Here is a 23,001-nt window from a genome sequence, read left to right on the forward strand (position 1 = left end):
AATACCTACCCACCTAGAATTCTATACCCAGCAAAATTATCCTTCAAAAGTAAAGTAGAAATAAAGACTTTCTCAGAAAAACAAAAACTGTAGGAATTCATTGCCAACAGACCTTCCCTACTTGAAATGGTAAAAGAAACTCTCCAAGAAAAAGAAAATGAAAAAGATCCAAACCTCAGGTTACATACAGAATGAGCGCACTTCAGAGAAAGTATAAATGAAAACAAAATATTATGTTTCTTATTCTAAGTTGATCTAACAGATAACTGTGTTTAAATTAAGTGTTAAATTAATACTAGTAACAAAAATATTGGGTAATTACAGCATATGGACAGTGAAATAAATAGCAATAGTGTCATGAAGGATGTGAGGGAGAAACTGGGAATCCCGTGATATAAGATACCTGTAGTACAGTGTTATTTGAAGGCGAGTGTAGATTAGTTAAACATGCATATTGTAAGTCCTTTAAATATCTTTCAAAAATTTTTTTAAAAGAAGTATAACCGATAATTTAAGAGATCAGATAACATATAATCGTATAAAATTCTCAATTCAGCCAGAGAAGAAAGAAAAATGGAGGGGATGTAAAAAAGTAAAGAACAATGGCAACAAAAGGGAAACACATTCAAATATGGTAGATATGAATCCAACTCTATCAGTCATTTTAAATGTGAATGGTCTAAATACACTAATTAAAAGGAAAAGGTTATTAGGGGGTATTAAAAAAATAAAAACCAAGACCAGACTACATATTGTCTATAAGATACCTACTTTAGAGAGAAACACTAGGGTATGTTCAAAGTAAAGAGATGGAGAAAGATATGCCTGCTAACACCAATAAAAGACATTTGGAGCAGCTGTATTAATGCCAGAGTTCAGAGTAGGGAGGTTATTAAGGATAAATAGAACCATTATATAATGATAAAGCAATCAATTCTCCAAGAAGAAACATAGCTGAACCTTGCAAACATTATGCTAAGTGAAAGAAGACGGTTACTGTAACCATATGTTGTATGACCCCATTTATATAAAATGTCCAGAGTAGGCAAATCTATAGTGACAGAAGGTACATCAGTGGTTGCCTAGGGCTGGGAGATGTGAGACAAAAAGAGAACGACTGATATGAGGAACAGGGTTTCTTTCTGAGGCAATGAAACTTTCTGCTATTGATCGTGGTGATGGTTGCACTGTTCTGAATACACTAAAAACCACTGAACTGTGTTATGCATGGGCGAATTGTACGGTATGTGAATTACATCTCAGTAAGATGTTTAAAAATGATAGGGGAAACTGGGTGTGGGACACGGGGAAACTCTGTGTTCCATCTTCACGTTTTGTCCGTAATTCTAAAACTCTTAGCATAAAAGAAAAACATTTATTTAAAGAAACGTCACTGGGTGTCACACTGCATTGGGTCTCTGAGATGGAATAGACACCTGTGGGCAGCCTCCAGAAGTCGGTAGCTGAGTGAACGCAAAACTCTATCAATTATGCATCTGCACGAGAATGAAAGAGAGCAAACTGCAAAAATACATCATTTGCAAAAAATATTTTTATTGGCACCTAATTTTCCAATTACGCATGTGCTTGGAATCACACGGCATTTGCTGCTTACAAATTGCTTCCTCTTGTTCACAGCCCTACAGTACATCAGTGAAAGCGTACCAAAACATAATTCTATTGTATTTAAGCTAAAAAAATCAAAAGGAAGAGCTAATGTATATATATTTTTTTCAGCTGAAAATTTTAATTTAATCGATTTCTCCAAGCTGAGCAAACGAGGCATGAACATGTGTCTAGATTCAATGTTCAAATTCTTCAGTAAAAAGGGAGGGGACGTGGGGAGGCTGTTCCAGTTGAGTCCTACCGGAAGCGAAGAGTTACGGATTCTGCCTAATATTACCAGGGATTTTCTCCCACTTTCCATCAAACTGCCACACCTTATCACATGACAGGATAATCAAGCCAGCCCAAGGGAATCACAGGCACATTGCGGGAAATGCCCTTCGTAAAGTCCAGACACGACTGTCAGCAGTTTTGGGGCCCAGACCGTTCTACTCGCTTTCCTTGGCAAATGCTAATCAATGACCCAGTCACGGTGGATCGAAGGCAGCCGTGATGAAATGCCACCTTATGAAGTAATTGGCTTCATGGATCTGCCCAAATGAGTCATAAAACTCTTCATCCTCCATCGTGCGGTCCTGGGCTGACATGGTTAACTCGAGTGATACTCCCATCAGAAAAGCTTACTGTGTGACTGCTTTGGCAACCCATTCAGCCCCTTCACCTTCCAGGAGAAGAGGGTGGGAAAGAAACAAATACCACTGTCATCCCTAAACTGGAGCTCAAGGCACTCGTTTCTATGCCAACAGAGGTGCGGAATCTAAATACGCTTACAACAAGAAGAGAGGTGTCATTGTTTCTGTTTTGAAATTCGTATTTCTCCCAGCCTCTATTTAGTGTGGGCCGTAAAAACCCACGTGCATTTAGAAAAAGCAGTCCTGTATGTGCCCTTCTTCTGCTGATGCCATTTTTCTAGAAGGTAACGTTGTCTGTGAGAGAAATTTCACTTGCCCAAGTTCCTGAGCTATGAAATCTTCCTTAAGTACATTCTGAATGAAGCAGGGGCGTAACTGTGAGGGCAAAGGTGTAGGTGTCCCCCAAAATCCCGATGGGATGATTAGCCCTCGGAGATGCAAAAGCAATTGCCCAAACTCCACAGAGATCGTCCTTCTTCCCACTTGCTACTACAGACAAGCAGGTATTGTTTTTGAGGATTTTAAAGTGAGATCTAGCTGTCAATATATTTTGCTTCAGAGGAAGATTACTTGAATTGGCACATCTTCGATATTTTAAAACACACGTAAATTCCACAGTCTACGACGCATATAGACAACTTAAATTTAACTCTGGAGTTGAAACGCAGTCAGGTGGAACCTGACTCTACACAAGGAGATCACTCCATTCATTTATTCTTCACTAATTCATTCCTTTAGTCAATGCCATGAGGCCAAAGGGAGTGGAAAACTAATACTTCTTGGTGAGGCTGGAGGGTGACATCTGGGGAAAGTTTATGGAAAATTGGTATCTGGTTTGGGCCCTGAGGATGTTTGGACTTTCAGTGACTGGTGATGGAGAGAGGGAAGTGCAGGGAATGACGGAAGCCTGGGCACAAACATACTTAGGACAGACATATTGGGAGAGATCAGAAGTGGAGACAGTACCTTCTCAAGGGCCGTGGATGAGACCAAGGATGGACCCATGTGAAGAAGTCTTGCCCCCTTGTAGGGAGTGGACCTTAACTTGACTGCAGAGGGGACTTTGCGTGGACCAGAGCTCCCATGAGGCCGAGGGAAACTCTCCAGAATCAGCAGCAGCAGCTGTGAGCTGTCAGCGTCCCACACTCAGAGCAGCTGCTGCACAGGTACATCGCTGGGGAAGGGGCTCTGGGCAGGGCCCCCACTGCATCTTCTATGACAGCTGTTTCCAAACTTCAGTGAGCATCAGAATCTCCTGGAGGGCTTCTGAGAACAGTGTGCTGGGCCCACGTCCAGGATTTCCCCCTCAGTAGCTGTGGGGTGGAACCCAGGACCTCGCCTTTCTAACAAGCTTCCAGGAGGTGCTGGTGCTTCAGGGATCACACGGAAGCCCAAGGATCTGCAACAGGAATCCACTGAGGACACGTCTGGATCTTGAACAAAACCTAGATTAATGTTTGTGCATGTGGCTCCTGTCAGCCTGAAACGCCCGCCGACCACCCTCTTAACCAAGTTTACAGTTATCCCTCGTGTATCGGCTTGAGTGTCACGTTCTTCTCGGAAGCCCGTGCAGACGTGACTGTAGAAAATTCCTCTTTATGCAGCTCAGAGCACTTTGAACCTCACTCTCTAGGGCTAATTGCAACTGTGATTGAATATTTACTTCTGTATTTTTGGTAAAGTCTCACTCCCTCTGGAGCTGTTAGTGACACAGGGATGGGCTTGGTGACACTGTAGTTCACCATCACATACCCAGGAGTGTGGAGACCTGGTTAGGAGCCCAGGATCCGGCTGGAGCCAGACTGCTTGGACTGGTCCACACCTGGCACCACCACCGCCACATACTTGGAGGAAATGATTCCAACTTGCAGTGTTTCATTTTATTTCAAATTATTTCCTTATTTCAAATAAATTCTAATTATTTCAACATTTCAGTTTTCTCACCTGCAAAATGGAAACAAGGATCTACCTCCTAGGCTTGTTACGGGTATTAAGTGAGTTAACAACTAGAAATCGCCTAGATAACCACCCCCCGCCCCCCGCGCCCCGGCATACAATGAGTGGAGTTTGCCGCGCTGGGCCTGGTATGCAATGAGCACTTATTATGCGTTTGTTGATCCATGAATGAACGGTATCCACTCAAAAGCTATATTCCAAGTAAAATACTGGTCAAACGAGTTTTAAAACTCCTTCCCTGAATCATGCCAATTACACAAAGTTTCCCAATTGAAGCTTTGACATTTCTACTCCCTGGGTGCTAAAAATACCAGTTTCTTACTGGCAACCTTACAGGGTAATCGGGTCGGAAAACTAACATTAAACTCCTAAAAGAATTCAGTTTAACAAACATGAAGTGAGTATCCAAGTGCTTCGTTGTTGATGAGAATGAGGAAATGGGGTTCTGTTTTCAGGAGCCCCGGGGGGTCCGATGCTAAGGCCCCTCCCCGTTCCGTGCTCCTCCCCCACACACCCTCTCCTTTCCTGTGGAAATGTACACTTTCCTCCCTTAGAGTCATTCAGATCCTGGGGTAGCAATCAGCCTCCGGCAGAGTGGTTTTCTATCCACTTCTGAAAACACCAGCAGCAGGAAGAAGCCTCTGGTTCCACCAGGACGCCCAGCATTTAGACAAGTGGGCATCCGCACCTTGACCTGACACCTGGATGGTGTGGGTCTCAGGTTTCAGAACCTCCCTCTGGCAGCGCCCAGGTGAGATGAATACGTTCTGTGGCTTGTGGATCTTGGAAGGAATTGCTCATATCTGCTAACATCCTGTTTTAGTGGGATTTAAGCCATTTTTCCATCCTGGTACCTTTTCTGCCCACGTCCATGTGTCCACCTTGGAGAGTGGCCATGAGGACTGGGCGGGGGGCACTGCACGTGGGGTCAGAGCTGGGCAGGTGTCCCTGATTCTAGAAGCCGGACTCATATCAAAGTCCCTCAGGGTCATGTTGGCCTTCGTGCGGACCCTTTCACAAATTTGCATCACCTTTGCTTCAAGGTTACCCTCAAAGGTTTTCACGGTTGCTTGTCCTGTGCATATGTGGTTTTGTCATGCTGGCTTTTATAATTCTACATGCCCTTACTAAGTCTCCTTGTTAAAGCCATCCCAACAATTCAGACTGTAGGCTTCAGTAGGTTTTTCTTTTGTTCACCATCTATCAATGAAAATCCTCACTGCTCTTCCTGGCTTCGGGTCACCCATGGGTAACAACATGGAACAAGGTGGGAGCTGGAATAGTGCCCTATGGCTGCCATAACAAATAACCAAAACTTGGTGGCTTCAAACAACAGAAACAGGAACGTACTCTCTCACTGGTCTGGAGGGCAGAGGTCTGAAGTGCAGCTATCAGCAGGTCTGTGCTCCTTCTGAAGAATCTAGAGAAGAATCCCTCCTTACCACTCCCAGCTGCTGGGGGTCCGGGTGTTCCTTGGTCTGTGGCCATATCACTCCAGTCTCTGCCTCTGTCTTCACGTGGCCTCCTCCTCTCCTCCCCTGTGTCCACATCTTCTCCTCTTTTGTCTTCTCTAAGGACATTTGTCGCTGGATTGCGGGCCCACTCGGATAATCCAGGATGATCTCACCTCGAGAGCATTAACTGAATTACTTCTGCAAAGAACCCTTTTCCAAATAAGGCAACAATCACAGGTCCCAGGGGTTACACTGTGGATATATCTTTTGGGGGCCATCATTCAACCAGCTGTAAGTCCCAAGACGAGATCAGCATTCTTGTCTCATCAGAGTACACGCTGGTAGAGTTAGGTGCTAACGCTAAGATTTCATTTTTCCTGGAAATGTCTTAAATCCCCTTTGATCACTTTCTCAGTTGGCTTGTAGTCATGGGCTGTGATTATACAGAAATGGAATAATATTTTTTTAAAAAAGATCCTGCCAAAATGCACATAAAAATGAATAATGCTGGCCTGAAAGATGTTAGCTTGGAATGTTTTCCAACTCTTCCAAGTCATTTTTATCCTTAGAACAAATAACTTTAGACAAATCAGAGTTATTATTTTAGAGCACATCTTTTATTCAAGTGTCCAGACTCTGAGCTTCTTTCTGCATACCTAACTTCACCATGTCTCTTATGTATCTCCTGGAATTGGACTTTAAATAAAATTAACACACTGTTTGCAAAATATTGCCACAATAAGCCTCCTGCTACCAAGTGATCAAGGCTAAGGAATCGCTAAGAACTTTTACGATCGCCGGAAGGCTATCTGATATCGAGACAAGAGTTGCTGACGGTGACCATCTTTTCTTTTAGATCTTTTGACTTGACTTTAGCTGTGCTTTCTAAGGATATTTTAATAGGTTTCGTTGGTGGTTTATTTTTTTCCTTTGTACGCATTTGAAAATCCTGCCTGAAAATCTGAGTCTGCAATGTATTCACCATCTGCTCGGCTTGGAGGGTGTACATTTCATCTTGAGCCTCAAGAGGACACCTGCCTCCCTTTAAGCTGCTGGTCAGTTCTAGCGTTGGATGGACATTTGCAGAAACACAGGCAAACATTCTTAGCAGAAGTGGCCCTGCATAAGGGCCACAGACTCGATCCTGTGTAAAGGTGAGCCCGCCCACTAGGGCTGCGGTGGGCACCACCTGGAGTGATGGACCCCAGTTCCCCCACAAACTTGGTGCTGGTCGTGCCTGGTAAAGGAAAACCAACAGCCAAAATAAGAGTAGACGGAAGTCCCAGGAAACCTCACTGTGTTCCTACCAAAACATCATAACCTCTTTGAAAAGACAGAAAGTTTCAGATTGGATCAACCACCCCCACCCCACAACCAACTTCCTAACACAAAAGAATCAAAAGGAAAGGATGGAATTATTTATAGCATTGACAAGAAATATGTTCTCTTACTTTTGAGCACAGATACAGAATCCTAGATCAAACGTCAGCAAACTGAATGCCTGTATGTATGCGCATGGACACACACACTTATGCACACACTTGTACACACTATTAAATCATAAGACAGGTGTTCATTTACCATTTGTTATTTTAATATAAAGAAACCTATGAATGCAATTCAACTTACTAACGCATTTTTAAAGAACAGTCGTATCAATAGATACACAAAATTAGGTAATATAATTCAACATCCAAAGATGATTTTTTAAAAAACCAGCAGATTAGGAATGAAAGGGAATATCCTTAACATGATAAAACCACACGCAAATATCAGACTGTTTTGAAATGATTACAGTCAATGTCAAGGAAAAATTCCCTGATTATTTATTACGTAAAAATCAAAACCCATGAAGGATTAGTTCAGGGTCAAACAAACTGGCCACTGGAACAAAATAGGGAGCCCAGAAAGAACCCAGACGTATGGGGCACTGGAATGAGACGGGGTGCCCTATAAGTCAGAGAGAAGGGATGGGCGTTCTACAAATGGCGTCAGCATCTTCGCCTACCTGGCTGAAATGTGGACCATTATATCCTTCCTTCCATCATACTCAAACGTAAATTCAAAGCTGACTGTAAACTTAAATATGAAAAAGTGAAACCATTTCTTTTTTTTGTAATTTAATTAATTAATTAATTTATTTTTGGCTGTGTTGGGTCTTCGTTGCTGTGCGCGGGCTTTCTCTAGTTGAGGCGGGCAGGGGCTACTGTTCATTGTGGTGCGCGGGCTTCTCATTGCGGTGGCTTCTCTTGTTGTGGAGCATGGGCTCTAGGTGTGCGGGCTTCAGTAGTTGTGGCTCGTGGGCTCTACAGCGCAGGCTCAGTAGTTGTGGTGCATGGGCTTAGTTGCTCTGTGACATGTGGGATCTTCCCGGACCAGGGCTTGAACCCGTATCCCCTGAATTGGCAGGCGGATTCTTAACCACTGCGCCACCAGGGAAGTCCCTGAAACCATTTCAAACAAAGCAAAACAAACCCCTTAAGGTAAGTTATAACAGACTATTTTATAATTTTGAATGGAGACAGATTTCTTGATTTGGACTAAAAAGGCACAGACCACACTCAAAACAAGTGATACCACATTTAATCACGTTTAAATTTAAAGTATCTGTAAAATACAAGATACCTTAAACAAAACAAAGACAGCACGTAACTGATGGGAGAGGAATACCCGGGTATGCGGAGCAAGGTCCTACGGAATCATAAGAACAAAACAAACCACTGGTGGAAAATAGACAATTTATAGAAGAGGAAACTCAAATGAGCAGTAGACAGGGGACACGATGCTCAGACTCACTAGTAACTAAGAAAGTGCAAATTAAAACCGCAGAGGTGCCCTTTCTCACTCAGCCATCAGAAGTAGAACCTCTGGCCATGGCTGGTGGGGGTGTGGCTGGAGGTGGAGAACGGTCTGGTGAAATCTGGTAAAGGATGCTCGTGCCTCAGTGTATTTATTTCATAAACTCCACTCCTCGGCATAGAGCTAGAACAGTGCTTGTGCCTAAACTCAAGAAGACATATGTACCTTCAGGCATTGCTTGTAATGACGATAAGGTAGAAACAATTTAATAGTCCACGAGTAGAGAGATAAATAAATAATGATTTATTCACACAATAGAAGAGAACATAGTAGCTAATATGAACTGGAGCTACATATGCCAACATGGATAAATCTCAGAAATTTAACGTTGAGTGAAACAAAGAGAAAGCTGATGGATCAAAGAAGCAGTATGACAGCATCTGTGTAATATTATAGAATCATATAAAATGTGATGCTATATATTGTTACGAACACTTACGTTTATGGAAAATATATTTAAAAACCACGAATGGATGTGATAGTCCGATTCATGATAGCCAGGACCTCTGGGGAGACAGAGGAGGAGGCAGGATGGAATAATGGTTCCAAATGGGGAACTGAAGTAAAGATCCCGTGTCCTGGGTGGCTGCACGCAGTTGTATGGGATCTTACTCAGCACGTGGAGCTGCCCACGTGGTCTGAGAGGGAAGGTGGGGTTGAGGCTGAACCCCACATCCCTCCTTCCTGTAGGCTTAGGTAGAGCAAATATTGGGATGTGAGCCTAGAGTCTGAAGGCCCCCTCATCCCTCAGCTCACAGCGTTGTATTTGGGCTCTTTAGTTGCTAACACAAAGCCACTCAAGGCAGAGGGGCCCACACTGTCACCGCTAACCCAACAGCTGCTCTCAACCCCCTTCTTGCACACCTTCCATTAGGGAGATCAAAAAAAAAAAAGCTTTCCCAGCCTTCTGTGCACCTAGAGATCGCCGGAGGATTCAGAACTGGCCACAGAGCAAAGCTGCTGGGCACGTCTAGGAGAGGCAGGAGGCAGGGAGAAAACATTTCTCCTGCCTTCTTGGCTAAACTCTAGATGTGATTTTGGAGCTTCAGCAGCCATTCTGTGACACTGAAGTGAAGGCCAAGAGAATGAGAGAGACTGCAGGAAGTTCCTCAACTAACCCTGGGGCCCCCTCCTTCCATACATCTTCAGTAAGAGAATTAAACCTCTCTATTGATTGTTTTCATTATGATAAGCCATCTAATTAATACGTTTTCTTTAGATAGGGGTCATTTGTCAGACAGTTACCAAGATACCTATGGAATCCAAGTAACACTGAACAACTGGAGACCTCCACTGGGGAGTAAGTATCGGGCACTGTACTAATAATATGTTCTATGCCCATCTCTCTGGCTCTTTTCCCAGCACAAATTCTAGGCACAAAGGAATGGATGGATCTGGGTTACTTAGCACAATCCTGACCACTGGAGGCTTTGAATCATGGGTGTCAGTTCAAGAGAGGAGAGTTTGGATGGACACTCCAAGAAATGTCCACTGCAGACCTGACTCAGATTTTAATTGAGTGCTTTGCAAGGCCTCATACACTCCCCATTTCCTTTCCCTCCTTCCAGCCCCTCCAGGGACTGATTTTATGATATTCGACAGGAGAGTCAGAGCAGGGATCAACAGCCTGGAGCTGTGGAGCGGATGGCTATTAATTACGAATAAAACAATTATAAAAGTATTCGCAGGATACAAGGTAATATTTTACACCGACATACTAAAAGGCTACTCCTAAAATCCACTTTAAACATCAATATTTTCGCTTCCCTTTCATTGTTAAGTATTTTTCCCCCTTATCTTTAAGCTCGACATTATTAAAACTGCACCAGGAATCTATTTTAAAAATCTCACTGTGACATTTCTGCAAAAAAAAATGACCTTACCATTTTATAGGTGCTGCAATCATTTGGCAGGATACAACAATTTTTTTCCTCCCCCAGTAAATTAACATTCTAAAAAATGCTTGTTTAAAACTCTTTATTCGATTGTCATTTGTAAGTGGGCCAGCGCTTCCAGTCACACAGAATGAAGAATGGCTAAATTGCAGACAAGTTCCAGGCTCAGGCGTCTTGCAAACTGTCTTTCATCTTTCTCATGCTTCACATTTCATTTCCAAGCTGAGCTGAAGCCTTCACCAGGTTCAGAACCGTGTCTTAAGAGCTGAGGGTTCAAGAGATTCCACAAGCTAATGAACAGAGTTGAAAAGTGACTGTATGTCACTGCAGGCATAAATCAAACTTTTTTCCAAATGATTTGTGTTCTGCTTGTTCTTTCCTCAGATTGCCTCTCAAAAAATAGAAATAGAGCTTGTTGAGTCCTTTTGTCTGCATCAGAAAACCACAAATGATGGCCCTACTCCTGTCCATCGTCATGACCCACCTGGTGGGAGTGACGATGGGGACGATGGTCATGCTGGTGTCATGGCTGCTGCTGCTGCTGGTGACGCTGATGGTGAAGGTCATGATGATGATGACAATGATGCTGATGCTGGTGGGGATGGTGAAGTTCATGGCAATGATGGCGCTGCTGCTGGTGGGGATGGTGAAGTTCATGACGATGATGACAATGATGCTGATGCTGGTGGGGATGGTGAAGTTCATGGCAACGATGACGATGAGGCTGATGGTGAAGTTCATGAGGATGATGACGATGATGCTGATGCTGACAGTGTTGATAAAACTTGCAGCACCTGCATATCGAGGGCTGAATGTTTTCCTAGGTACCATGCTGGTCACTCTGTACACATACTTCCTCTAATCCTCACAAGAGCCATATGAAGTATATCCTCCTATTATTACTATTAGTAGTAGTAGTAGTAATACCTCCATTGAATAGATAAGAAAAGTAGGCTCAGTGAACGGACACACACACAACGTACTACACCTCAGGATGTGGACGTCACAAATGCTGGCCTTCACCTAGAATGTTTAGAAAGTTATTATTTTTAGTCCTAAATGTAATATTCCTCCGTTTAGGAAGTGGAGGCTCCTGACTGGGGTTCGTTATCTTGCAGAAATCCGGAGGGGAAAGAAGGATCATGCCGGTGTGGAGGTAGTTAGGCACAGAATGGGCCGTTGTTAAGGAAACAAAAGCATACTTTCAATTTCTCAGAAAAGCGCATGGTTATGGAAGACATGCTAATCACTGCCTTTCTCCCAAATTCAACATTAACTCAACACTTAACAAATGTAGACGGAGCCATTACTCTACCCTAGATCCTTTGAGAGGCACGGTGGGTACCTCTGCTTTAAGCATCAGCTCCTACCAGCATGGAGCTGACTAGTAGAAGCAGCTCGTGAAAAAATCACCCGATGCGAACAAGGGCGAATCTGGGGCTGCAGACTCCATCCCAGGCCCGCAGCTGAGTGGCCCAGGGCAGACCCCAGACCCTGCACCAGCCAAAGTCTGCCTCCCGAATGGAAAACCGGGAAGGTGAGACCAGAGAGGCTTGAAGAGGCTGGTCGCAGACCTTCGCGGCTCGGGCCACTGCCCTGGCCAGGCAACGCCACACACATGCAGGAAGGACGCTATGGCAGAGGGAGAATTCATGAAGGAAGCAGGGAGGAGCGACCTGGGGCTGTGGGGAGAGGGCAGGGGTGGAGGCAGACTTCCCAACATTCCTCTAAGGCCGTCGCTGGGGCCTGGCTGGAGGCTGTTTCCGGTCTGTAGACCACCTGCCTTCCTTCCTTTTTCCTGAACTAGTTAGGGCGGATTTCCGCCTTACCTATAGATCAACAATCTTAGAAAAAACTCTGTCACTGCTGCTGTGCTGCATAAAAATTCAGTATATGCATTTTTAAAGTCAAACTCATTTAGTTTTCCTTTTTCCTCAGTGATTCCCCTGACTTTGGCTGAAAAAGGTTCTGCTCTGAAATAAATGCTACGTTAGACACCGGAGAAAAAAGATGGGTAAGTCCCCCGCCCCCGCAGCCTGCAGTCCGCTTGGCGGAGACGGACGGGAAGACAAGGCACCGTGGTAGCATGGAGCTCGCGTGTGAGCCACCGTGGGCAGAGGGGCCCGAGACGCCCGGGCATGGGGGTGATCCCTGGGGAGAAGCCAGGCCCAAACGTCCTGGAGAGACAGTCTGATGGCCACTAAACAAACAAAGAGACCACGTCGCACTGCCGAAATATAACAGAAACTCTTTCCAGATCAGTCTTGGGTACCACTGCATCAAAAGGAATAATCAAGAACTCACACCAGGAAGTAACTCAGTAAAGCGTGCTTGGCCATCACATCACCGTCACGACTATTCCCCTCGAAACCTCGCTGTTTCCAGGTCTCTGTTTAAACACCACCCTGTCACAGAGGTGTTTCCTGACCAGCCTTGAGCATGGCATCCTCTCCACCCACATGTTCACGCTCTAGCCCTTGGTCCCACTTTATTTTTCTTCTTGGCATCTATCGTGACTGGGCTGCATGACTCATTGTTTAGTTTCTTCCCCTCTCCCAGAATGTAAGCTCCCTGAGAACCTGGCCTCCTTGCACCTGGGCGCTGTGTCCGCAGCTCCGAGAACCCTGCCTGGTGCCCAGTGGGCTTTCAACAAACACCCGTTGAGCCAATAAATTAACCCTAAAGAAAATGTGATTATAAGTCCAGCAACAAGAGGAATGCAGCCAGCACATCACCACCACCAATGCAGCAACAAATGTCGTTAAGACATGCCTCAGTCGACACGGTTCACGTTTTTAACCTTACCTGGTCCGCAGGACGGCCCCATGAGCAGGTATGAGTGTCGTCGTTTCCAGGTGCGCAAATGAAAGCTCATCGGGTGATGTGACTTGTGACCTCCCAAGACCCTGCGATGCAGCGTGTAGCAGCAACGAGATTTCCTTCCAGGTCCATGTAATTCCAAAATACAAGCTCGTAGCTTTCCCTTCTCCACCTAGGGAGGGAAGATTTTAACAGATTCTCATGGTTTCTGGAACGCTTTCCACGGGCTTAATTGCTTTTGTGTCGCCATCCCTTCCCGTAAAACGGCCACAGGGTTCCAGGCGTCCTACAGGTTCCGGGGACACATGCCCCAGGGAGCTCTAGAGGACGTCACCCAACTCCCTCTACCAGCATCCGAAACAGCAGCCCCTGAGGAACACCAGACTCTGCTGGCGGTGCTGTTTCCATAGGAAATGGATCTAACAGAGGCATCATTTCATATCTGCGATTTTTTAACAGTGGACTGAATTCTGCGTTAAGATTTGATTGGCTTGACATTTCTGTGATACGGCTCCCAGATCCATCACACAAGACCCAGGTGTTCACTGCTTCTGATCTCTTTGTATATTGGGTTTCTGGAATGTTTCCCAGCAACACACTCCAAAGACCCTAAAGATACAGGAAATGTTATTAAATTCTTTCCCCCTTGATGCTAGCTAGTTAGGTTACTATTTTATCTATCTATATATATATAAAACCACCTCATGATTTCAAACAGTTTTTGAAAAATGTGATTTCTGAGAAAGGTTTTTGTTTTGCTTCAGTTTTTACCTTGAGGGACACGGGGGTGCTAATGTTCAACCCTGGCTGTCCTCGCATCCATCATGCAGAGGGTGAGGGTCCCTCCACCGCCTCCCATCCTCCTGCCTTGGTCCCCTCCCACCCACTCCCGCTGCCCTTCCCCTGACAGACACACAGCCTCTTGGTGACCCGTAACTTCAGTCTACCAGTCTAAGGAATTTTCCAGGCCTTAATAGTTTCCTACTTCTCAACAGTCAATTAACCTTTTATGGTTAAGGTTTTCTCACCCAATATTCCACATTTACTTTTCTCCCTAGAGAGCACGTAGGCACAGTGGTACTAATGATACGACCATATGTTCAAAACAAATAGCTTATTAGAAGAATTGTTGCCTGAGAAACACAGGCCAATGTGTTTTTCCACTCAATTATACTTTTCCATAAATATAATTTTAACTTGGTTTTCTCCTAGGCTTAAATACAAAATAACCATCTAACTTGCCTGATGCATTTCCAGAGTCAAAACAGTAGCCTGTATCAATTTTTTTTTGGTTTTCCATATTATGAGCTGTCACCTGAGGATAGATTCCCTAGGCTAATGAGCATGAAGGTTTACAATCCTTTAAAATACATTGACACACAAATATTATTCGTGGGAATGTAAAATGGTACAGCCACTCTGGAAAATATTTGGTAATTTCTTAGAAAACTGACCACGCAACTACCACACACCCCATCAATTGCACTCTTGGACATTTTCCCCAGAAAAATGAAAATGTATATTCATACAAAATCCTGTGCATGAATGTTCATGACAGTTTTATGTGTAATAGCCAAAAAGTGGAAACAATTGAGATGTCTTTCAGTGGATGAATGAGTGGTCCATCCGTATTACGGAATACTGATGTGTGCAAGAATTAAGAGGAAGCTGGAGGGAATTATGTACAGTGAAACGAAGCCAATGCCAAAGATATAAGACTCCACAGTTCCATTTATATAATGTTCTTGAAATGACAGCATTTAGAAATGGAGAAGGGATTAGTGGTTTCTGGGGATGGGAGTGGCAGAGAAGGTTTGAAAGGACAAAGGAGAGAATTCTGTGCTGATGGAAATGCTTTGTATATTGACTGTATCAATGCCTACATTCTGATGGTGACATTTTACTATAGTTTTGCAAGATGTTACCGAAGGGTAACAGAAAATAGCACCCCCAATATGACACTTTGGCATAAGGATTATTTTGAACCGAAGGCAACTGAGAAGAAGCAGATACAATAAAAGCTGTCTGTCCTCTTTCTATTTGCCTAAAAGCAAGACATAAATTTGTAAAGATGCTCACCCCCACCAGGAAGGCCAGAAGGCAATGAGCAGGGACAACTCTAGACCCTTAGCCCAGAGATGGCAGCAGAGGGATGTACATGACCAACATTACTGTATAGACCTTTTCTTCCACTAGTTCCTCTATATATTTACCTTCCTACAATTTTCTGCTCCTAGAAACTCAAATTCCTTTTTCCTTTGTCTTGCCACTTCTTTACCAAGCGTATTGTTCTTTGTTAAGATTCTGTACAAGCCCAATTTCTAACCACCCTTTCAAGTTACTCACCACCGATTAGTCCCCTGTGTACATGCCACGCACAGGTTAATAAGCTTCTGTTTGTTTTCTTTTGTTATGTCTTTTATTATTCTAATTTGTAGGATCCCAGCCAATGAACCCAAGATGGGTAGAGAACGAGGTGTTTTTCTCCTCGTTACCATTAGGGAAAACTAGACAAAGGGTATGCAGGATCGCTGTTATTTCTTACAACTGTATGTAGATCCACAATTATCTCAAAATAAGTCAATTACAAATACATTGGCAAATTGTTTTCTAAAAGGAAATGGCAAAATTTCCCACCAGACAACAATTGAAAAGCCAAACTGTAAGACTAAGTCCAACAGCTTAGTTTCCAGGAATCGAATATGCATTTATCCACAGAAGAGCCTTCCAAAACCCGCCCTTAAGAGTGATGACATGGGCAATCCTCCTCTTCTCTCCAGGGGCTGAGATGTGCACGGACGACTGCTTCTCACCAGCGGCTGGGAAGTCTGGAGCCGGCTGGCTGACTCGCTCTGTGCCTGCTGGGCCCGGTGGGAGCACACCTCCTGGGCAGCCGGGGGACGGGTAGGAGGCGCTGGGCCTCTGCTCGTGGGCTCCGCCTCCTTGCCTTGCTTGGAAGGTGAGAGATCCTCCTCTTCTGCCCAGGACACAGAGTGGTCAGCCCCGAGTGACCCTGTTCCTCGGTCTTCTCCTCCTTGGGGGGCTGCCGGGCCAGGCGGCCCTTGTCCTCCGTCTTGACAGTGGTGGACTCGTTGAAAATACGCAGGCATTCCTCCATGGGGTCGGAGCCAAAGTCGACCTCCTTCTCCAGGGCCGAGTAGTCCACGGCGGAGCCTGCCCCCGAGGAGGAGGATGGGGTGGGGTGGGAGGAGGAGGGGGGAGAGGAGGAGGGGAGGGGGGGGAGGAAGGGGGGAGGGGGGAGGAGGAGGGGGGAGAGGAAGGGGAGGAGGGGGAGGGGGAGGAGGAGGGGAGGGGAAGGAGGGGGAGGGGGAGGGGAAGGAGGGGGAGGGGGAGGGGAAGGAGGGGGAGGGGGAGGGGAGGGAGGGGGAGGGGGAAGGAGGGGGAGGGGGAGGAGGGGGAGGGGGAGGGGAAGGAGGGGGAGGGGGAGGGGAGGACCAGCTGGCCGAGGAGGGCGGGGAGGCCTTGAGGCGTTTGGCGGCCCCCCGCGCACCGCTTCCCCCACCCGGAGGAGCAAGGCCCTGGTGCTGCCTTCCCTCCCGGGGGACGGGGCTAGGGCTGGGAGTGGAGCGCCGGCACCCCAGCAGCCGCCAGGCCCTGGGAGTTCTGGGAACCAGGCCAGCCCCTCCATCAGACCCCAGGGCCTTGCCTTCTGGACGCCCCAGGGCCCGTCGGCCTCTGGACACTGTCTTCCCGCCAGAGCCCCGTCCTCCTCCGGGGGCTGTCTGTAAAGGCCCACAGCGCCCCAGCTCCTGAATCCCCTCTCCCCCACCCCCAGGCAGGGGCAGAATAAACGTTTGTATGGATTTTAGGGAAAAAAAAAAGTGATGACAAGTTCTACCCAGAGATATAAAATTCTTTCTTGACAGTCCCACTTATTCTCAACTCTGCTCTGGGCCAAGTAACTGCTAACGTTAATTCAAATGAGGTGTTAATGTTTGATCTGAAGTCAAGTATTACCTCTCCCAGCTACTCTTTGCATTTCGTTGGAAAGTTTAAAGTTAACCCAAAGGAGAGTTTTAGTGGAAGCACGAGCAGGTGGAGATGTTTCTTTGCTGCCCCTCGAGCCTCACAGAGGTGACTGTCCTGGCCACCGACCTGCCCCCATCAGACGCTGTCCTGTAAGGACTGCTGAGGATCACGCAGAGTTGGACCAGTCAGTTGCCTAGCCAACGGTGCTGCTGAGATGCAGTGGGATTTGTTTCCTCTGTGACTTACATTTTGGTCTGTAATGTAGTTTTTCTGCTGGCAAGGCTGCTGTCTTCATCCCCACGTCGTCTGCTGGGCGTTCGATCTTGAGGATCAGGTTGGAAGTTGATGCTTTGATTGTCTTTGATGTTTTCAAAGGGAGGAAAGGTTGTCAACTTTTCAAGTGGCACTCAGCTCTAGGTAAAGAATGTTTCTGATTTCTAGAGTGTCTATCAGACGCAATTATACGCTGATTAACCTGTTTGCCATTCAAATGTCTCCTAACACTTGCTCCCATATTGGGAAATGAAGACCTTATTTCTATCCTTCTACTCAAGTCTGCCTGTTTTGAGAGTTCACCCGAGTTCTAAACTTTGGGGATGAAAAGCACCAGATGGTTGGCATATTTTTTTTTCTGCACAGCTGACAGTTTTCAAAATCAATATTTTAAGCGCAACACAGAGAACACAGAATCTTGCCTTTATTTCAAAACAGGTATGATAAATAGCCAATCTGCATACACAGTGACAGGTGCTGGAGATACAAAGATATAAAAAAGATATGGATCTTGCCCACAAAGAGTTTATAGTCTGAATGTGTGGTAGTGGGGAAACGGAGGTCCCAAAGATAAATGTTTGTTACAACATACAACGCAGCACGCGGAATACCGTGGCCGTCATCTTCCCACGTCCTTGACACTTAGAGGTATTATCTTGAAGAGTCATTCGTGCAGGAAAATGATGCTCCTCTTAAAAATTAATGTCGTTATTATTCAGGATATAATTTTCTCCCACATTTGTATGATTCTACTGCCATCCTTAGCCTGCTTTCTCATCCTCTTTAATTACTGCTTTATTTTGTAATTTTTAAATTCTAAATGGTGGAGCAGCTCAAATGTACCAAGACCTAGAGTTTTAACCTCTACTCACATTTAGATTTGGGAGGACAAGAAATGTTGATAAGTAGGTTACTAACATTCCCGCCTTCACCCGCTCATTTCTTTTCCTTCTCTCTCCACAGGTAACCAGAGTTCTGACATTTATAGACACTTTCCTCCTCACGCTTCTTTTTCTATTTTGTTATATGTGTATGCGCCATGACATGAAGTATTAGTATTATTTTTTATGTTTCATATGTAACTAAAATAAAGTGTATCAGATTGTATGTATCCTTTTGAACCTTGCTTTTTCTCCCTTACCACATTATAATTTTGATATTTTTTAGTTGTATTTACAGCGATTCACGTTAGTGCTCTAAAGCAGAGGTTGGCGAACTTTCTGTTAAAGGGGTAGGAGGTAGGTCTTTTAGGCTTTTTGGGCCACAGGGAGTTTGCTGCCAGCTGCTCTGTAGTATTCCATTGTAGGCCATAATTTGTATACATTCCCTTAATGAGTTTTAAAAATCGCTCTCATTATTTTACATTACAGAAAAATGCAACACTAAGCCCATGTATACACTGCCTCCTTGTGCAAGTGTAAAAAGGCAGAGGGTATATATCTGGAAATTACTCCTTCGAGCTTCCCTTCTGTGAACTGTGAGCGCAGCCCCAGCTGCAATAGGTGTCATGCGAGCAGAAAAATGAATATTATTGGCTTTATACTCGCCACTGCAATCAGAGCAAGGGAAAGAAACAGTTTTTAATGCGTTGAGATGTCAGAGGTAATTTGTAACCATAGCAATACGGAGATTATGCTGAAGGATCTAATCCCTCAATCATTCCTTCAGTGGGAATCTGCAAATGTAAAACTTGCCGTTTCTGTATGTCTGAGAAGTTCTTTATCTACCTTCATTCTCAAATAATAGTGTATCTGGGTACAGATTGCTAGAAACTTATCATTTAGCAATCAGAAGCTTTCATTGTCTTTCCTTCTAGCTTATCTTGTACTTGATGAAAAAAATCTAGTAACTAATTGTTATTTCTTTTTAAATATTTCTTCCCCACGATTGCTTTTGAGATTTCCTCGTTTTCTTTGGTGTCCTGCTGTCGCAGCACAATAAGATTAACTGGGATTTATATTGTTTATGCTGTTCAGAGCTCATTGAGCCTGTTGAGTGTGTAGATTCTTGTTCTTCAACGCTGGAAATTCCTGAAGCATTCTCTCTCTGATTATTGCTTCTCCTGCATTCTCTTTATTGTCATAGCTGAGAATCCTACTAGATATATTTTTGAACCTATTCATTTTACCTTCTTGGTCTCATAATGTCTGCCTCTATTTTTCATCTCTATAAATCCCTGTAGTGCATTCTGGAAAATTGTCTAATTTGGGTGGCTTATAAGAAGGCAGAAATTCAATGCCAATAACAAGAACATGGGAGATTTTAGCAGGGGATTATCAAAGTTGTGTTCTTTGAAAGGATAATATACACACTGATTAATTTTAGACTTTGAAAGTTAAATACCTAATGTTAAATTTTTAAGAGTTACCAACAAAGGGAAACAAATAGAAGGCAAAACTTACAAATCTGATGAAAGGCTAAAAAAAAAGGAGAATGAAGGCTAGTTCATCAAACACACCACAGGAAGGAGAAAAGTCATTAAGATACTATGATCGGGGCTTCTCTGGTGGCGCAGTGGTTGAAAGTCCGCCTGCTGATGCAGGGGACACGGGTTCGTGCCCCGGTCCGGGAAGATCCCACATGCCGTGGAGCGGCTGGGCCCGTGAGCCATGGCCGCTGAGCCTGTGCGTCCGGAGCCTGTGCTCCGCAACGGGAGAGGCCACAACAGTGAGAGGCCCGCGTACCGCAAAAAAAAAAAAAAAAAAAAGATACTATGATCGTATAAACTCATTCAAATATTTTAAAAAACACAATAAGTAAAAACAGATTATACTACGTAGTTAAAAGTAAGAAGTTTTCAGACTGCATTTAAAAAAAATCCAACTATATGCTATTCACAAGAGATACATTTAAAATGTAAGGTCCCAAATGATTCAAAGTAAAAGGAATTTAAAAACATACATCATACAAACACTAACCAAAAGGGAAAACTAAGGTAGCTATATGAATCTGACACGAGGGGCTTTGGGGTAAAAGAGATTATTAGGGATGAAGAGGTTATTACATCATGAGAAATGAGATGATTCACCAGAATTGCCACACACACACACCCAATCCTGAACTTGTGTGCACCAGACAGCATAGCTTCAAAATGAATTAAAAAAAATATTGACAGAAAACCAAGAGGATGCCAAATCGGCAGTGATAATGAGAAAAGCAATGCAGGTTTCAACAAATGATGGATAATACAATGAAAGGATATGGAAAGGACACGGACACATGCCAGTCACAACTAGTGGAAACTAGATCCATGAACCCAACAAGTGAATACATTCTTTTCAAGTGCCCTGGGTGTATTCTAAGACACCAAGTAATTCTTCACAGATACCAAAAAAACCAAAAAAGTACAACCCCAGAGAGTTTAAATAAAGTTGTGTACGTTTTCACAGCTAGCACAAGGTAGAATTCAACTAAAAGAGAGAGGTAAAACATTTAGCACAACATTTAGTAAATAGCCCCAACTTACTTATCTTTCTTATTTCTCCATGTTTTTCTTGGCTTTTCAAAATAGGCAAATCAATCTATCAGTCAGTCAACTATTGCATGAACTGGAATTTCCATAACAGTGTTAAGAGAACAGTGTTAGACACACGGCATTCACTTTATGTATTAAGACGTTGTAAGTAAGGGGTGTTCTCTGCATATCTGGGATATTTTCCCCTAGACAGTGTTGATAGCTGAATTCCTCCACACTTTTGCACTCTCATCCTGGATTCTCTTGGGGTTCTGCTTCCTGATCTCATGCTAAATTATCCAGAAGGCTGAGAGGCAACTCAATGAGAAAACTGGGCAGCATTGCTTTTCTGGTTTTACTGACGATGTTCTTCTTCTTTTTTTTGGTTGAGTTGGGTCTTTTGTTGCTGCACGCGGGCTTTCTCTAGGTGTGGCGAGCGGGGGCTACTCTTCGTTGTGGTGTGTGGGCTTCTCATTGTGGTGGCATCACTTGTTGCGGAGCACAGGCTCTAAGTGGGCGGGCTTCAGTAGTTGTGGCACATGGGAGTTGAGCCACATGTGGCTCGCGGGCTCTAGAGCGCAGGCTCAGTAGTTGTGGCGCTTGGGCTTAGTTGCTCCGTGGCATGTGGGATCTTCCCAGACCAGGGCTCAAACCCGTGTCCCCTGCATTGGCAGGCGGATTCTTAACCACTGTGCCACCAGGGAAGCCCTGATGACGTTCTTTGAGACAGCTTTTCACGTCCCATTTTCTGTCTGTTAGGTCTTCACTCCTGGTCCATGAGCATGTATTCAGGCTCCTGGGAGACCACTATGGAGTCAGGTAAGGACCCAGCTCTCCCCTCCTCCGAATTTGGAGGCTGACCTCCAACCATCCGGGCAGCTCATCTCGAATATCTGCAGCCCGCACAGAACCACCCCTTGGCATGGCCTGTCTTTCTCGGGCATTATTGTGCTTCAGCTCAGGCCCCAATAAACTGTTGGCTCTCACATAATTTCATCAGGCACACCTCTTTCCACTGCCCACGGCTCTGCGCCACCGTGTCTAGATACCGGGCTGTGGTCCAGCCCTCGGTCTTGTACTTACATTGTTCCACGTGCACTGTATCCAGCAGAAAGTCCTCAACTGTGTGGCCTGTAGAGAGACTTTTCCTTTTCAGTGCTGTTGTAGGTTTTCCTTTGTTCCTTTCAGTAGGAATTTGGTTAGTGGCACAAGAGATCTACAATCAATTCTCCATTTTATAAAGATGCCTCTTTTTTATTTTATGATTAGATGTGAAACTGGATTTTAAAGGCAGACAAGGAATCAAATCCACGATAATCCTTCTACCCATCACTTTGGTGTTTTTGGTTTGAATAATGTAAACATCATGTAGCTAAAAAGTAATCAGCAAAGGTCTCTGAACACCATGGAGATTGTTTCTGGCAGCAGAAAAAATACATTAGTTTTCCATTTCTATAAACGGAATGCTCATTTAGAAGAAAAATGAAGTGTTTACTCTGAAACTACATATCATTAGACAGATATTTTTGGACATTTGAATCTGAAATGTGTTTGTAAAAATTCTGTACCCATATGGCATCATGGTTATTTGCTTTTGGCATGCCAATTTTGCAAAAGTTTTGTGTTTTCCTTTTCCCTTGAACTTGGAATGAAGACTCAAGAGATGGCAAGGAAGTTCCCAATTTTTCATAAAATTAAAGACCCAAATAATTAAACAGTAAAAGGAATAACGTGTAATCACAAGTTGTATTCTGAACAGAGATAAGACAAAGTTTTCTAACTAGGGGCTGTTTTTCCCCGGAGGGGACAGGTGGTGAGGTCTGGAGACATGTTTGATTGTCACAACAGCGTAGGGATACTACCGTCGTCTCGTGTATAGAGACCGGGGATGCTGCTAAACATTCTACAATGCACAACAAACAGCCATCCAGCCCCAAGTCAGCCAATTATGAACAGTGTCAAGGTTGAGGAACCGAGAATAGGGAATAGCTGATCTGACTAGGTTTGCAGAGATGCCAAAAAATATGTAATTCTAGAGAAGC

The sequence above is a fragment of the Lagenorhynchus albirostris genome, chromosome 15 (assembly GCF_949774975.1).
Source record: "Lagenorhynchus albirostris chromosome 15, mLagAlb1.1, whole genome shotgun sequence".
Classification (NCBI taxonomy): domain Eukaryota; kingdom Metazoa; phylum Chordata; class Mammalia; order Artiodactyla; family Delphinidae; genus Lagenorhynchus; species Lagenorhynchus albirostris.